Raw genomic sequence first — 13,181 nt, 5'->3', positions numbered from 1 at the left:
CTAATTATTACTGGCAAAGACTAATTAGAGAATCCATTGAAATTGAGAGGAACAAGAATAACTTTAATCGCTCTGACAGCTACCGGCTTAGTGCGGCCTGGAAGCGTATTATTAAATAATACACATTACATTTTGATTTAAAGAATTACTAATCTACAACTCATTACTAATCATAACCAATGACTGATTACTAATCGATTATATAATTACATTACCCCCCCCCCCCCTCCGCCTCTAATCACTGCACCTGATGAGTTAAGTGATGTCGTCACCCTGCTGCTCTATATAAAACCGGGAGCAAGCGAGGGCTTTACCATTCTGGCGAATTGCCCGATGATGCTGGAAGTATTTACCAGCGAAACGTCGTACTCAAACTGTAAATGTGGATTAACTCTTCAACACACCGGTGAGCTGAAGTGGTGAATTATTTGTCTTTTGTCAACGTGACACTTTTTTTGCTGATTGGCCGTGTCGGGTGGTGGAGGGTTACGACACATTTATAAATAAACGCGATCTAACCCAAAAACCTTTATTATGAATAATATTGGTCGCGAAAGCCTACGTGTTAAACTGACTGCCCATAGACTCAACACTGCCCATAGACTCAGCACTGCCCATAGACTCAACACTGCCCATAGACTCAACCCTGCCCATAGACTCAACACTGCCCTTAGACTCAGCACTGCCCATAGACTCAGCACTGCCCATAGACTCAACACTGCCCATAGACTCAGCACTGCCCATAGACTCAACACTGCCCATAGACTCAGCACTGCCCATAGACTAACATTGCCCATAGACTCAGCACTGCCCATAGACTCAGCACTGCCCATAGACTCAACACTGCCCATAGACTCAGCACTGCCTATAGACTAACACTGCCCATAAACTCAGCACTGCCCATAGACTCAGCACTGCCCATAGACTCAGCACTGCCCATAGACTCAACACTGCCCCATAGACTCAGCACTGCCCATAGACTCAACACTGCTCATAGACTCAACACTGCCCATAGACTCAGCACTGCCCATAGACTCAACACTGCCCATAGACTGAACACTGCCCCTTCGACTTAATACTGCACCATAGACTCAGCACTGCCCATAGACTTCTTCATGGTTTGAGTGATAGCTTTGCGAATTGTATAGTCGGAGTAACCATTAGCTTTAAGAGCTTGGTGTACCTGCTTGAGTTCACTGCCTATGTGTTCCTGGTCGGATATGCATTGGGCTCTAAGGTACAGAGTCTTGATGAGAGAATTCTTCTGTGATGGATGGTGGTGGGAATCCGGTTTCAGATAAGCATCCGTATGGGTAGCTTTCCTGTAGACAGAGTGGCTCATTGAACCATCAGGTCTCTTTTTTATTAGGACATCCAAAAAAGGTAGCTTGCCATCTTTTCGACTTCCATGGTAAATCTGATGGCTCGGTGTATGGAATTGATGTGGTCGAAGAATTGGTCTAGAGCTGGCCGGCCATGTGGCCAGATGACAAAAGTGTCATCCACTTACCTCTTCCATAAGGTGAGGCACAGAGTGGCAGTCTGGATGGCGTCAGTCTCAAATTTCTCCATGAAAATGTTAGCTATAACCGGAGATAGGGGGAGCCCATTGGGGTGCCCTCACTTTGTTTGTAGAAAGTTCCATTCCAAGTGAAGTATGTATTGGTTAAACAGTGTCTCACCAGGGGGGGTACCTAAGTGTTTAGTCCTTGATGAACCAAGTCTTCAATCATTCGCGATGGTGTCAGGTACAGGAACCTTGGTGAATAAGGAAACTACATCAAAACTGACAAGCAGGTCGTCTGGGGAAAGGGAAATACCCTTGATTGTCGATTCCAGGTGAGTAGAATTTTGTACCGCAGAGGTGGTTTTTCCAGTGAAAGGACGCAGGATTTCAGACAAAAAACGAGCTAGTTTGTAGGTGGGGGAGTTGATAGTAGAGACGATGGGACGAAGGGGTGTATCTACTTTATGTTTTTTTTGGTAAGCCGTATAATCTTGGTGGCCTGGCAGCAGAAGTTTTCAATGAAAACTGTTTAGATTGATCCATTAATGCGGTTGAATCAGCCTCATCACACAAACCAACAGTACCCTGGTGTCTACAAACTAAGTTGCCTCTGTGGTAGTAGTTACATTGGAGAAACCAAACGCCATGTCTCGGACCGCATTCGTGAACACAAAGCAGACCTTAAACACAGTAGGACCAACACCTCAGCCGTGGTAGATCATTGTTATAATTCAGTAGGCTCACATGACATTGACTTTTCCAAGACAGAGGTTCTTTGTAAGCCATCTGGCTACCATAAGAGATTCGTTCATGAGGCTATCCACATATACAAGCACAGAGACAATTTCAACCGAGAAGATGGATTCTGGCTTAGCAATCATTGGAAGGATTTGATAAACCATTTCAGGTCTTAATTGATTGTTCACGCTTACAGTGGCTTTCAGACAGCATACAATAATTTTTCGTCTCCCCCCTCCTCTTTTCAGAACATAGATGGACTAGTCCTTCTAAATAAACTGCCAAATCGCTGCGCGTGGCGCTGACGCTTTTAAGTAAATAAATAAATACACCGTTTACAAATAAATAAATTAATGCAACCTGACACACCTGATGACGACCGTTTGTGTTATGGTCGAAACGTCGTGAGAGTTTTTATTGTTTTATATATATTTTATTATTTATTGTTTCCCTTCAACGTGACTTTACCGAAAGAGCTAAGAATATGAGGGAGGGGGGTGTTTGAGAAATGTGACGTCACATCAAAATGGGCAACTTTCAATAATTATATACAACCCGTTCTGCTTAATTAAATAGACTTTTTTTTATAAATGTTTTCTCCTACAACATCAGAGTGCAGCGCCACATTAAATACGCACCACAATGACAATAGTTTAAAGCGATTTGAAGCATATTTTATATATATTTGCGTGACGTCATGTTTGAGGGGGGGGGGTCTGACTTTTTGTGACGCCGTGTGACGAGGGGGGGGGGTCAAAAATCATCCAAAATCGCGTGACGTCATTTATGGACGGCCCCATACGCTGTGTAACAAAAAAATATATATTTTAATTATCATCGTCGTCGTGTCTGTGGAAATGTATAGCAGCCAAATACTCTAAACGCGTTTTTCTACGGAATCTTCGAGACCCATAGACCCACATAGACCCACAGATACCCATAGAGACCCATAGAGACCCACAGAGACCCACAGAGACCCATAGAGACCCACAGAGACCCATAGAGACCCACAGAGACCCACAGAGACCAATATACCCATAGAGACCCACAGATTACCCATAGAGACCCACATAACCCCATAGAGACCCATAGAGACACACAGAGACCCCATAGACCCATAGAGACCCGTAGACCCATACTCATAGAGACCCATAGACCCCATAGACCCATAGAGACCCATAGACCCATACTCATAGAGACCCATAGACCCGCAGAGACCCACAGAGACCCATAGACTCACAGAAACCCTTCGACCCACAGAGACCTACAGACCCACAGAGACCCAGAGACTCGTATAGACCCGCAGAGACCCACAGAAATGCATAGCAGCATCGAAATAATTTAAACGCACTGACATTTTAAATGGACCCGGACAAAAATCCACCACGTGGAGAGAGACGCAGACTCGGAATATACAGCAGCAGCAGGCAGGGTCGGGATAGAACCCACGACCTCCTGCACACCTGGCGAGGTAGTCAACATCTCATAGCCACCGTGGTGATGATGAGAGATACGCAATTTGTACCTCCACACACATGGCACGGTTGACTACGTACGGTGCGAAAAAAAGTTCAAGCCAAAGACAAAGATCCTCCGTATAGCCTTAACAGACTGTTGGGGCAAGTGCTATTAGCGAGTAGCACCTATGTTGTAGTGGGTTTAACTCTCCAACACACAGTAACCGGTTAGTGCTGTACTAGTAACGAATTGTAAATGTAGTAGGTTTAACTCTCCAACACACAGCAACCCGTTAGTGCTGTACTAGTAACGAATTGTAAATGTTGCAGTGGGTTTAACTCTCCAACACACAGCAACCGGTTAGTGCTGTACTAGTAACGAATTGTGAATGTTGCAGTGGGTTTAACTCTCCAACACACAGCAACCGGTTAGTGCTGTACTAGTAACGAATTGTAAATGTTGTAGTGGGTTTAACTTTCCAACACACAGCAACCGGTTTGCGCTGTACTAGTAACGAATTGTAAATGTTGTAGAGGGTTTAACTCTCAAACACACAGCAACCGGTTAGTGCTGTACTAGTAACGAATTGTAAATGTTGTAGTGGGTTTAACTCTCCAACACACAGCAACCGGTTAGTGCTGTACTAGTAACGAATTGTAAATGTAGTAGTGGGTTTAACTCTCCAACACACAACTTAGTGCTGTACTAGTAACGAATTGGCCACGTTCTGTTGATGTAACACAAACCCCCCATGAACATATACTGGCCTTTCACGACATGTGGCAATTTTAGATTCACCCCTCAAATGATGACTAAACCCATCGCCAGGGCAAAGCGGCGATTCCCCCACCCACAACCCACCCCTGCCCACCCACTACCCACCACTACCCACCCCTACCCACCCACTACCTACCCCGACCCACCCCCTACCCACCCACAACCAACCCCTACCCACCACCTACCCACCCACTAGCCACCCCTACCCACCCCTACCCACCCCTACCCACCCCTTACCCACCCCCTACCCACCCCCTACCCACCCACAACCCACCCTTACCCACCCACAACCCACCCCCTACCCACCCCCTACCCACCCACGCGCGCGCGACAGTGATGGAGATGCCGTCTCCTGCTCCTGCTGCTCCTGCTGCTGCTGCTGTCTCTGATGCTGGGGGTGGTGCCGATGACCCCGCGTGGCCGAGCCGAGCGGCGTGCCTGTCGCTCGCCCTCTGCGCCTTCCAGGCGCGCGCGGCCCTCGCTCTGTCGCGGGTGGTGGGAGGCCGCCTGCAGCTGCCGCCCGCAGAGCGATGGGTCGTGGCCTGGCTGCTCTATGACGCAGTGGTTCACATCACACTGGTGAGTGAGTGGGTGAGTGGGTGGTGGTGGTGGTGGTGGTGTAGTTACACTGCAGCGCCACACCTATTTACCATCATTAGGGGAAAGAACGGTGATCCAATCTCCGACCCCCCGCAAGGAACAGGTTTGCAGATTTTGCTGCGCATTTCTGTGAAGTCCTGGGGGTGGGGGAAATCCCTCAGCCAGGAAAACATCGTGAGGCACAAAGTGGGGATGACCCTGCTGAGGCTGCAGTGGTTCAAATATTGGAAGAAGTCACCCCCTGTGAGCGGCTGGCTGAAGAACCATCTGTTGAGGAAGTGCTGAAGGCGATCCGGAGTCTGAGACCAGGAAAGGCACCGGGTAGAGATGATCTCCCAATCGAAATGCTGAGGGAGGGTGGCGTTTGTGCACAGACTGTCCTACATGACATCATAACAAACAGTCTGGACCACTGGACCAGTTCCGCAGGACTCGAAGGATGCCCTGGTGGTCCCCATATTTAAGAAGGTGAGACCACACAGACTGTAACAACTACAGAGGCATCTCACTCCTCAGTGTGCCAGGAAAGGTCCTGGCAATAATTATTCAACATCGCCTTGCCAGGCGCGCTGAGGAGAGGCTTGTGGAGCCCCAATGCGGTTTCAGGAAAGGGCGGTCCTGCACAGATGCCATATTTTCTGTCCGTTTACTACAGCAGAGGTGTAGGGAATTCCAACAAGACCTACATCTCTGCTTTATTGACCTGGTCAAAGCCTATGATACCACCAGTATACCTGGGCTCTGGGTTGTTCTTCGCGCTTTCGGAGTCCCTAACCGCTGCTCACGATCATTAAGGACCGTCATGATGGTGAGCGGGCCCGGATAAAACTACGTGCCGGGAATCGGAGCCATTCCCTGTTCACCTTGGGGTGAGACAGGGATGTCCTCTGGCTCCAATATTATTTAACATCTATTTCGACCACGTAGTTCGTGAAGCCTTCAGTAGCTGTACCGGAGGAATTTCCATCTGGTACAGATACAATGTGAGGCTGACCGATGCCAGGGTACGGTCAAGGGATGGCTCCCTATTGGTCAACCACGTTACGTATGCCGACGACCTGGTAATTGCGGCTCACTCAGAGGAGGAGTTGGAGGCGCTGCGGCTGAAACTGGAGTGTGCCACTAAGAGGTGGCGCCTTACCATCAGCCCCACCAAAACGAAGAACCTGCCTGGGTATTTTGTACCATCGGACACTCCACCCCCACAATTCCCAATATGTGATGGGGCAGTTGTCGAGAGAGTGGAAAGTTTCCCATACCTGGGCAGTGTGCTCATGACCGGCTCCGGTTTAACAGCAGAGGTCTCACTCCGAATCAGTCGAGCGGCAATATCTTTTAATTGGATGCGTAACGCTGTGTGGAAGCTACGTGGTCTGTCGCTCCGCACGAAGCTTCGGGTCTTCTCAGCCACAGTCATTCCCTCTGTTCTCTACGCTTGCGAAACGTGGACCCCCCTAATGGAACATCTTCGTCGGTTAGAAACATTTAGACTGGCCTGCCTACGATCAATCTTGGGTTTAACCAGGCTGGATTGTGTGAGGAGCTCACAAATCCTCGAAAGATCTGGACAAAGTCCCATCGGTGAGCACCTCCGGCAAGCAAGGCTGCGTTGGCTGGGCCATGTTGCCCGCATGTCCAGCCACCGCATGCCTAAACAGCTTTTGTTCTGCCGGATCGAGGGGGCTAAACGGGCGCGGCATGGGCTAGAGAAGAGATGGAGTGATGTGGTACAGGAGGATGTGGAGCTGGTACCAGCGGTGTCAAGATCGGCCTCTGTGGAGGAGGCTCGTGAAGGACGCTACTGGGCAGTTGGAGGCAGTCGCTCACAACAACGAGCGGAGCGCCGGGTGGCTAAAGCACAGCAAGTTGGCACAGTAGGGGGCACAGGTGGTGCATGAGCCAGTCATCTCGGTCATCTCAGTCAGTATACCCGTGGCACCTGCTGGGTCTGCCTCATTACATCCTGCCAGCGGGCGTTCGACACTTCACGTGGTAGCCTCAAGGTGCACATAGCCTGGCACAAGCGTCGTGGTGACGTCACCGCCACTGAGTGGCGAATGGCGGTTGTCGTTATTGATGATGGTAATGGTGGTGCTGATGGTGGTGCTGATGGTGGTGATGGTGGTGGTGATGATGGTGGTGGTGGTGATGGTGAGTGATGGTGTAGCTACGCTGGGTGAGTGATGGTGTTGCTACGCTGGTGATGGTGTAGCTACGCTGGTGATGGTGTGGCTATGCTGGGTGAGTGATGGTGTAGCTACACTGGGTAATGGTGTAGCTACACTTGTGATGGTGTAGCTACACTGGGTGAGTGATGGTGTAGCTACACTGGGTTATGGTGTAGCTACGCTGGTGATGGTGTAGCTACACTGGGTGAGTGATGGTGTAGCTACACTGGGTGATGGTGTAGCTACACTGGGTGAGTGATGGTGTAGCTACGCTGGTAATGGTGTAGCTACACTGGGTGGGTGATGCTGTAGCTACACTGGTGATGGTGTAGCTACACTGGGTGAGTGATGGTGTAGCTATGCTGGTGATGGTGTAGCTACACTGGTGGTGGTGTAGATACACTGGGTGAGTGATGGTGTAGCTACACTGGGTGAGTGAAGGTGTAGCTACACTGGGTGAGTGATGGTGTAGCTACACTGGGTGAGTGATGGTGTAGCTACACTGGGTGATGGTGTAGCTACACTGGGTGAGTGATGGTGTAGCTACACTGGGTGAGTGATGGTGTAGCTATGCTGGTGATGGTGTAGCTACACTGGGTGAGTGATGGTGTAGCTACGCTGGTGATGGTGTAGCTACACTGGGTGAGTGATGGTGTAGCTACACTGGTGATGGTGTAGCTACACTGGGTGAGTGATGGTGTAGCTACACTAGGTGAGTGATGGTGTAGCTACGCTGGTGATGGTGTAGCTACACTAGGTGAATGATGGTGTAGCTACACTGGTGATGGTGTAGCTACACTGGGTGAGTGATGGTGTAGCTACACTGGTGATGGTGTAGCTACACTGGGTGGGTGATGCTGTAGCTACACTGGGTGATGGTGTAGCTTTGCTGGTGATGGTGTAGCTACACTGGGTGAGTGATGGTGTAGCTACGCTGGTGATGGTGTAGCTACACTGGGTGAGTGATGGTGTAGCTACACTGGGTGATGGTGTAGCTACACTAGGTGAGTGATGGTGTAGCTACACTGGTGATGGTGTAGCTACACTCGGTGAGTGATGGTGTAGCTACGCTGGTGATGGTGTAGCTACACTGGGTGAGTGATGGTGTAGCTACACTGGGTGATGGTGTAGCTACACTGGGTGAGTGATGGTGTAGCTACACTGGTGATGGTGTAGCTACACTGGGTGAGTGATGGTGTAGCTACACTGGTGATGGTGTAGCTACACTGGGTTGGTGATGCTGTAGCTACACTGGGTGATGGTGTAGCTATGCTGGTGATGGTGTAGCTACACTGGGTGGGTGATGGTGTAGCTACACTGGTGATGGTGTAGCTACACTGGGTGGGTGATGCTGTAGCTTCACTGGGTGATGGTGTAGCTATGCTGGTGATGGTGTAGCTACACTGGGTGAGTGATGGTGTAGCTACGCTGGTGATGGTGTAGCTACACTGGGTGAGTGATAGTTTAGCTACACTGGTGATGGTGTAGCTACACTGGGTGAGTGATGGTGTAGCTACACTGGGTGAGTGATGGTGTAGCTACACTGATTGGGTGATGGTGTAGCTACGCTGGTGATGGTGTAGCTACACTGGGTGAGTGATGGTGTAGCTACATTGGGTGAGTGATGGTGTAGCTACACTGGTGATGGTGTAGCTACACTGGGTGATGGTGTAAATACACTGGGTGAGTGATGGTGTAGCTACGCTGGTGATGGTGTAGCTACACTGGGTGAGTGATTGTGTAGCTACACTGGTGATGGTGTAGCTACACTTGTGATGGTGTAGCTACACTGATTGGGTGATGGTCTAGGTACACTGGTGATGGTGTAGCTACACTGGGTGAGTGATGGTGTAGCTACACTGGTGATGGTGTAGCTACACTGGGTGATGGTGTAGCTACTCTGGGTGAGTGATGGTGTAGCTACGCTGGTGATGTTGTAGCTACACTGGGTGAGTGATGGTGTAGCTACACTGGTGATGGTGTAGCTACACTTGTGATGGTGTAGCTACACTGGTGATTGTGTAGCTATGCTGGTGATGGTGTAGCTACACTGGGTGGGTGATGGTGTAGCTACACTGGTGATGGTGTAGCTACAGTGGGTGAGTGATGGTGTAGCTACGCTGGTGATGGTGTAGCTACACTGGGTGAGTGAAGGTGTAACTACACTGGTGATGGTGTAGCTACACTGGGTGAGTGATGGTGTAGCTACACTGGTGATGGTGTAGCTACACTGGGTGAGTGATGGTGTAGCTACGCTGGTGATGGTGTAGCTACACTGGGTGAGTGATCGTCTAGCTACACTGGGTGAGTGTTGGTGTAGCTACACTTGTGATGGTGTAGCCACACTGGGTGATGGTGTAGCTACACTGGGTGAGTGATGGTGTAGCTACGCTGGTGATGGTGTAGCTACACTGGGTGAGTGATGGTGTAGCTACACTGGTGATGGTGTAGCTACACTGGTGATGGTGTAGCTATGCTGGTGATGGTGTAGCTACACTGGGTGGGTGATGGTGTAGCTACACTGGTGATGGTGTAGCTACACTGGGTGAGTGATGGTGTTGCTACGTTGGTGATGGTGTAGCTGCGCTGGTGATGGTGTGGCTATGCTGGGTGAGTGATGGTGTAGCTACACAGGGTAATGGTGTAGCTACACTGGTGATGGTGTAGCTACACTGGGTGAGTGATGGTGTAGCTACACTGGTGATGGTGTAGCTACACTGGGTGAGTGATGGTGTAGCTACACTGGGTGAGTGATGGTGTAGCTACGCTGGTGATGGTGTAGCTACACTGGGTGAGTGATGGTGTAGCTACACTGGTGATGGTGTAGCTACACTGGGTGGGTGATGCTGTAGCTTCACTGGGTGATGGTGTAGCTTTGCTGGTGATGGTGTAGCTACACTGGGTGAGTGATGGTGTAGCTACGCTGGTGATGGTGTAGCTACACTGGGTGAGTGATGGTGTAGCTACACTGGGTGATGGTGTAGCTACACTAGGTGAGTGATGGTGTAGCTACACTGGGTGAGTGATGGTGTAGCTACGCTGGTGATAGTGTAGCAACACTGGTGATGGTGTAGCTACACTGGGTGAGTGATTGTGTAGCTACACTGGTGATGGTGTAGCTACACTTGTGATGGTGTAGCTACACTGGGTGAGTGATGGTGTAGCTACACTGGTGATGGTGTAGCTACACTGGGTTGGTGATGCTGTAGCTACACTGGGTGATGGTGTAGCTATGCTGGTGATGGTGTAGCTACACTGGGTGGGTGATGGTGTAGCTACACTGGTGATGGTGTAGCTACACAGGGTGGGTGATGCTGTAGCTACACTGGGTGATGGTGTAGCTATGCTGGTGATGGTGTAGCTACACTGGGTGAGTGATGGTGTAGCTACGCTGGTGATGGTGTAGCTACACTGGGTGAGTGATGGTGTAGCTACACTGGGTGAGTGATGGTGTAGCTACACTGGTGATGGTGTAGCTACACTTGTGATGGTGTAGCTACACTGATTGGGTGATGGTGTAGGTACACTGGTGATGGTGTAGCTACACTGGGTGGGTGATGGTGTAGCTACACTGGTGATGGTTTAGCTACTCTGGTGATGGTGTAGCTACACTGGGTGGGTGAAGGTGTAGCTACACTGGTGATGGTGTAGCTACACTGGTGATGGTGTAGCTACACTGGGTGAGTCATGGCGTAGCTACACTGGGTGAGTGATGGTGTAGCTACACTGGGTGAGTGATGGTGTAGCTACGCTCTTGATGGTGTAGCTACACTGAGTGAGTGATGGTGTAGCTACACTGGTGATGGTGTAGCTACACTGGGTGGGTGATGGTGTAGCTACACTGGTGATGGTTTAGCTACTCTGGTGATGGTGTAGCTACACTGGGTGAGTGATGGTGTAGCTACACTGGGTGAGTGATGGTGTAGCTACACTGAGTGGGTGATGGTGTAGCTACGCTCTTGATGGTGTAGCTACACTGAGTGAGTGATGGTGTAGCTACACTGGGTGAGTGATGGTGTAGCTACACTGGTGATGGTGTAGCTACACTGGTGATGGTGTAGCTACACTGGGTGAGTGATGGTGTAGCTACACTGATTGGGTGATGGTGTAGCTACACTGGTGATGGTGTAGCTACACTGGGTGAGTGATGGTGTAGCTACACTGGTGATGGTTAACTACTCTGGTGATGGTGTAGCTACACTGGGTGAGTGATGGTGTAGCTACACTGGTGATGGTGTAGCTACACTGGGTGAGTGATGGTGTAGCTACGCTGGTGATGGTGTAGCTACACTGGGTGAGTGATGGTGTAGCTACACTGGTGATGGTGTAGCTACACTGGGTGAGTGATGGTGTAGCTACACTGGGTGAGTGATGGTGTAGCTACACTGGGTGATGGTGTAGCTACACTGGGTGAGTGATGGTGTAGCTACGCTGGTAATGGTGTAGCTACACTGGGTGGGTGATGCTGTAGCTACACTGGTGATGGTGTAGCTACACTGGGTGAGTGATGGTGTAGCTACGCTGGTGATGGTTTAGCTACACTGGGTGGGTGATGGTGTAGCTACACTGGTGATGGTGTAGCTACAGTGGGTGAGTGATGGTGTAGCTACGCTGGTGATGGTGTAGCTACACTGGGTGAGTGAAGGTGCAGCTACACTGGTGATGGTGTAGCTACACTGGGTGAGTGATGGTGTAGCTACACTGGTGATGGTGTAGCTACACTGGGTGAGTGATGGTGTAGCTACGCTGGTGATGGTGTAGCTACACTGGGTGAGTGATCGTCTAGCTACACTGGGTGAGTGTTGGTGTAGCTATACTGGTGATGGTGTAGCCACACTGGGTGATGGTGTAGCTACACTGGGTGAGTGATGGTGTAGCTACGCTGGTGATGGTGTAGCTACACTGTGTGAGTGATGGTGTAGCTACACTGGTGATGGTGTAGCTACACTGGTGATGGTGTAGCTATGCTGGTGATGGTGTAGCTACACTGGGTGGGTGATGGTGTAGCTACACTGGTGATGGTGTAGCTACACTGGGTGAGTGATGGTGTTGCTACGTTGGTGATGGTGTAGCTACGCTGGTGATGGTGTGGCTATGCTGGGTGAGTGATGGTGTAGCTACACTGGGTAATGGTGTAGCTACACTGGTGATGGTGTAGCTACACTGGGTGAGTGATGGTGTAGCTACACTGGTGATGGTGTAGCTACACTGGGTGAGTGATGGTGTAGCTACACTGGGTGAGTGATGGTGTAGCTACGCTGGTGATGGTGTAGCTACACTGGGTGAGTGATGGTGTAGCTACACTGGGTAATGGTGTAGCTACACTGGTGATGGTGTAGCTACACTGGGTGAGTGATGGTGTAGCTACACTGGTGATGGTGTAGCTACACTGGGTGAGTGATGGTGTAGCTACACTGGGTGAGTGATGGTGTAGCTACGCTGGTGATGGTGTAGCTACACTGGGTGAGTGATGGTGTAGCTACACTGGTGATGGTGTAGCTACACTGGGTGGGTGATGCTGTAGCTTCACTGGGTGATGGTGTAGCTTTGCTGGTGATGGTGTAGCTACACTGGGTGAGTGATGGTGTAGCTACGCTGGTGATGGTGTAGCTACACTGGGTGAGTGATGGTGTAGCTACACTGGGTGATGGTGTAGCTACACTAGGTGAGTGATGGTGTAGCTACACTGGGTGAGTGATGGTGTAGCTACGCTGGTGATAGTGTAGCAACACTGGTGATGGTGTAGCTACACTGGGTGAGTGATGGTGTAGCTACACTGGTGATGGTGTAGCTACACGTGATGGTGTAGCTACACTGGGTGAGTGATGGTGTAGCTACACTGGTGATGGTGTAGCTACACTGGGTTGGTGATGCTGTAGCTACACTGGGTGATGGTGTAGCTATGCTGGTGATGGTGTAGCTACACTGGGTGG

This window comes from Petromyzon marinus, chromosome 24 (genome assembly GCF_048934315.1).
Source record: "Petromyzon marinus isolate PM22_M1 ecotype Great Lakes invasive population chromosome 24, UKy_Petmar_22M1.pri1.0, whole genome shotgun sequence".
Classification (NCBI taxonomy): Eukaryota; Metazoa; Chordata; class Hyperoartia; order Petromyzontiformes; family Petromyzontidae; genus Petromyzon; species Petromyzon marinus.
This window is presented reverse-complemented; position numbering follows the sequence as displayed.